At 44.6% G+C, this 5,387-nt stretch overlaps 1 protein-coding gene across 2 annotated transcripts in view; it reads left to right on the forward strand.

Annotated features, from left to right (window-relative positions):
• Positions 1–4,057, forward strand: part of LOC139577267 (transmembrane protein 132C) — a 491,028-nt gene extending 486,971 nt beyond the window's left edge. Inside the window, exons 9-10 of one of the 2 annotated variants that reach the window (XR_011675244.1) lie at positions 1–224; positions 284–4,057. The exon at positions 1–224 is cut by the window's left edge and continues 1,980 nt beyond it. The gene's annotated coding sequence lies outside the window, so the exon portion shown is untranslated. The other variant, XM_071404264.1, reaches the window with a different exon arrangement.
• Positions 4,058–5,387: the final 1,330 nt, after the last annotated feature.

The following is a 5,387-nucleotide window of genomic DNA, read 5'->3' on the forward strand; positions in this document are numbered from 1 at the left end:
AGAGGACAGAGGGTGGGTAGAGAGAAGGACAGGGGATAGGACAGAAGGTGACCAGGAAGAGAGGACAGAGGGTGGGTAGAGAGAAGGACAGGGGATAGGACAGAAGGTGACCAGGAAGAGAGGACAGAGGGTGGGTAGAGAGAAGGACAGGGGATAGGACAGAAGGTGACCAGGAAGAGAGGACAGAGGGTGGGTAGAGAGAAGGACAGGGGATAGGACAGAAGGTGGCCAGGAATAGAGGACAGAGGGTGGGTAGAGAGAAGGACAGGGGATAGGACAGAAGGTGACCAGGAAGAGAGGACAGAGGGTGGGTAGAGAGAAGGACAGGGGATAGGACAGAAGGTGACCAGGAAGAGAGGACAGAGGGTGGGTAGAGAGAAGGACAGGGGATAGGACAGAAGGTGACCAGGAAGAGAGGACAGAGGGTGGGTAGAGAGAAGGACAGGGGATAGGACAGAAGGTGACCAGGAAGAGAGGACAGAGGGTGGGTAGAGAGAAGGACAGGGGATAGGACAGAAGGTGACCAGGAAGAGAGGACAGAGGGTGGGTAGAGAGAAGGACAGGGGATAGGACAGAAGGTGGCCAGGAATAGAGGACAGAGGGTGGGTAGAGAGAAGGACAGGGGATGGGACAGAAGGTGACCAGGAAGAGAGGACAGAGGGTGGGTAGAGAGAAGGACAGGGGATAGGACAGAAGGTGACCAGGAAGAGAGGACAGAGGGTGGGTAGAGAGAAGGACAGGGGATAGGACAGAAGGTGACCAGGAAGAGAGGACAGAGGGTGGGTAGAGAGAAGGACAGGGGATAGGACAGAAGGTGACCAGGAAGAGAGGACAGAGGGTGGGTAGAGAGAAGGACAGGGGATAGGACAGAAGGTGATCAGGAATAGAGGACAGAGGGTGGGTAGAGAAAGAATAGAACAAAGAAGGGGGAGAGGGTTGCAAATGGTTCTAGACAGTAAAGCTAGAGAGTGAAGATATATGGGCAGTGTAAATTTACAGAGAACATTAGCTCTGAGGACATATTGAACAAATATGTGGTTAGACAGCAGTGCAAATGAACACACATGAACTACAGAGTCACATAGAATAGCCTACAACGTAAGTGATTCCAGAGTCAGAAATTGATTTATTTCATTGTAATCGTCTTTATATATTTATAACAACATTTGTTTAGGTCTGAAGTAATACAGATACAAATTATATTATGTATTGTGAAATTGTTTTGCCTCACAGACATGGCAATTAAACCGTGCATAATGGCAATTTAGAATATAATTGTCATATTTCAGAAAATTAACATGACATATGTTGGCATACTAGTCTTACACAACAGCCTGTGCTGTCAATACTCTCAATTCTCAGTTGCCAGGAGATACTGTAAAGGTCATTTCTTGAACTGTGAATTTCTGGAAGTCCGTCCTCCTTCTTTTCTCTTTGGAATATGTCCTCCTACTCAGAGTAAATGCACAACAACACAGTACTATCTGGCCCTAACCTTTGAACCCTGAAGTTGTCATCATCAGAGCGCAACCTGTGTGAAACAATCTTTTTTTTTAAAACTATGTCACAACAACAACAACGTGTATAAGAAGCCGAGTGTAGACGGTGTTATTTGGACAGTGTGTGAGGACAACTCTGTTGTTGCCCAAACAACACATTGTTCTGGAATTCTGAGTTCTAATAGGAGAATCTTGGAAAGAAATGTTATTCCAAGACTCCTAGACAAAGGGTATTCACTTACACAATGGACGGAGACTGAACGTAGCCAATGGAGGCTGTTCTCCTGTTAGTCTAAACTAGCCTGAGCCTGGCCTCTTCACCTTGTATCTGGACAGGAACGCAAAGACTGCACAACAGGCCTGGGACCTCCACAGAGCAAGTCAGGGCTTTCCAAACCCTGGATGTGTATGTACTACTGAGGATGGGATCTAATGTAAACCATGTCCTGTAGGACTACAAAGACCAGAGCCTCTGTTGTGTTCAGTACACTACAGAACCCTAACAGAACCTGCGACAGTGGAGTGGCACGTCTGTCAGAGTATGTTGTTGTGTTTCCCCCCCCCCCCCATACATTTTTGTCAGGCTGTGCATTTATGAACATTGGAACATTAACTGACCCCACCTCCATGTTTCTTCCTCTTTTGACAGATTCTAATGTTTGATTTTGAAAGATGTGAAATATCTGTCGTTCCCTCCCCCGTTGTTTAATTTATTTGATGGTCAGCAAGGGTGAGGAGAGCGAGAGAGGAACATCAGCTCTCAGTCAGCTCAGTGAGAGAGGAGCATCAGCTCAGTGAGAGAGGAGCATCAGCTCAGTGAGAGAGGAACATCAGCTCTCAGTCAGCTCAGTGAGAGAGGAGCATCAGCTCTCAGTCAGCTCAGTGAGAGAGGAGCATCAGCTCTCAGTCAGCTCAGTGAGAGAGGAACATCAGCTCAGTGAGAGAGGAACATCAGCTCAGTGAGAGAGGAACATCAGCTCTCAGTCAGCTCAGTGAGAGAGGAACATCAGCTCAGTGAGAGAGGAGCATCAGCTCTCAGTCAGCTCAGTGAGAGAGGAACACCAGCTCAGTGAGAGAGGAACATCAGCTCTCAGTCAGCTCAGTGAGAGAGGAACATCAGCTCAGTGAGAGAGGAACATCAGCTCAGTGAGAGAGGAACATCAGCTCAGTGAGAGAGGAGCATCAGCTCTCAGTCAGCTCAGTGAGAGAGGAACACCAGCTCAGTGAGAGAGGAACATCAGCTCTCAGTCAGCTCAGGTGGACACTCACACAGAGGGAACAGTGGAAGTGCATTGTAGATTGTAAGATTGCAATATTTATATATAAATGTATTACAGAGAAGTTGATGTAAATAAAATGCTTCAGAGTGCTAGTTGATAAGAGCAGGTCACTAGCCAACATGAGGATTTTGGTACATGTTACAGTGCAAAGGGAGGTATGTTATACACAGTATATCTGCCATTGCCGTGTGAAAGTGTTTATTTTTTATTTTCATGGTTCTTTACGGTTCGGTTCAAGATGTTGAATGGAAGTGCTTGTATTTGTACAGGGTAGGAATTGGTTTGCCTCTCCATTCAGATAAACGTGGTGGCAAATCTTTCACACCAAATCCAGAGCTCATACTTACAGGGGGGGGGGGGGGGCAACTCCAGTCCTCAGAGGCCAGATTGGTGGCACACTTTTTCTCCATCTCTACCAAACACAGCTGATTAATCAAATGACATTCTAAACTGAACGTCATGATTAGGTGATTATTGGAGTCAGGTGTGTTAGCTGGGACTGGGGCAAAACTGTGACACCAACCAGGCCCTCGAGGACTGGAATTGTCCACCCCTGTTCAACATAGAGAGTAGAACATAGACACACGAATGGGAATCAGATTCCAGCGACGAGAACTGCGTAGAGACAATTATGTGCGACTGACCACGACGTGCAGTTAACTCATTGACCACAATGATCCGAGACTTGAATGGATTTCAAACTGTAAGTGTAAGTTCAGGAACAGATCTCCTCACAGACCCTCAAGGCGTCCACCAAAGCAATAGGACATGGAAACTGAAGATGATAATCAATGGAATCATCTTATATTACACCTCAAAACACAACAACAGATGTAAAGTCTGGGCTCGTTTCATAAAGCATCAGAAACAGTAATACGAACACATTTTGTTTTGTGGTTATGCAATGCAATCAAAACCTCCCATTTTGTTTCCATTGTAGTAAAGTAAAAGTACTTGGTAAGTAGATCAAGTGTTTCCCTGAGCAGTGAAGAATGGGACTGAAAAGCAATATGTCCTGCCGAGCCTCTGGAGTTTCTACTCAAGTCCCGTCATTGTTTTCTCTGAACAGAACTTAAAGTGAAGCAAACAGACTTCCTAATATGGATGCCGCACATTGTGTTGAGTGAACCATAGATGTTAGTCCATTTCTGATCTCCTTCCTTTTCCTTTTTCCGTCATTTTTTTCCCCCTTCTTCTTCACAGTAATGTTTTAAAATGCAAGGGTTTTGTGGACGTGGACAATAAAGAGATCTATGTATATAAATGCCTTGAAATGTTCCCCTTCAACCTGTATGGCTCGTTATTGGTGGCTCTTCATTTTCTGGTTATTTGACACAACAGCACACTGCATGTCACAGGAAGGACACAGGAAGGACACAGGAAGGAATAGGGTAATTAAAAGATAAGTGGGATATCAAGAGTAAGGTATGTTTATCCTCAGAATATTATCCTCAGAAACTTGCTGTTGTATTGCTGTTGATGTCTTCTGCTGAGGTCCTTTTGAAAATGGCTGCCGTCGAATGAATCCTTGTAAACGTGAAAAAGCTTGTCTGAATAATAACACGGTTAGTTGCCAATAGTTTGAGACATTCAGTCTAACGTTGAAGACATTCCTTATTCCACATTGATAGACTAGTTCATGAACATCACTACTAGTCTTTGAAGTATCTTCTAATGTGGGGCTATTCCTCCCTCTCAGATATAATGCGTCTGATGTATGGGGAAGTATTCCCGCACACAGGCACTGAGAAAGGTGATTGCTGCATTTTCACCGTTTAAAAAAAAAAAATAGCTCAAACTGTTTTCCATTAAGGTAAATATACCCCACAGCACAGAGAAGCTGATTTGAAACTGCCGCCTCAAAGGATATTATCCTTCTGTTCTGTAACGCTATCAAAGTCTACTGTACAGTAGATTGTCCCCCGAAATAATACTACAAAGCACTTCATCAGCATTTGAAAACCTAATTTGATGATGTGTTTATTTAGCACCTAGTGCACAAATGAATACTGCATCCCACATAATAGGAATAAAGGGATCAACCAGAAGTAATACTCTATCTCTCTATCTCTCTCTTACCTATTTCTTTCTATTTTTCACCTCTGTTTCTCTTTCTCAGTGAACAAACAAGTGCATCGGTTTTCCCAGTTGCACAGCACCGGTTTTCCCTTTCTTAAAAAACAAATTCCATTCCAATTTAGTGGCTCTTCCATTAACACATGTTCCTCCTGCACCGCATTGATTTACTGCGGTTATCAAAATACATATTGCCAACCAAGTGAGACATGCAACCTTTCATTTTCACGCCGTCGCCTTACAAATTCGACATGGTACATTAACAAGAAAAATGACTGGCCATCGAAGGCAACGGGCAGCGGTCTGTGTCTTCACATGACATTTGGTTTTCATTTCATTCATTACTTAACGCCGCTTCGGTTAGTGGGGCGGGTTGTAGCGGCGGTGGGCCAATACGGATGCCAAGTCGCAGGTAGCTTAGGCGCTCTCTCAACAGCATAGGCCAGGACAGCTTGAAATTAATAGTTAACCTCTGGACCAGTGCGTTTGTGTTCCTTTGCTGTGTTTGTCATTTCTCTAAAGATTAAGAGAA

This window comes from Salvelinus alpinus, chromosome 5, assembly GCF_045679555.1.
Source record: "Salvelinus alpinus chromosome 5, SLU_Salpinus.1, whole genome shotgun sequence".
Taxonomy (NCBI): domain Eukaryota; kingdom Metazoa; phylum Chordata; class Actinopteri; order Salmoniformes; family Salmonidae; genus Salvelinus; species Salvelinus alpinus.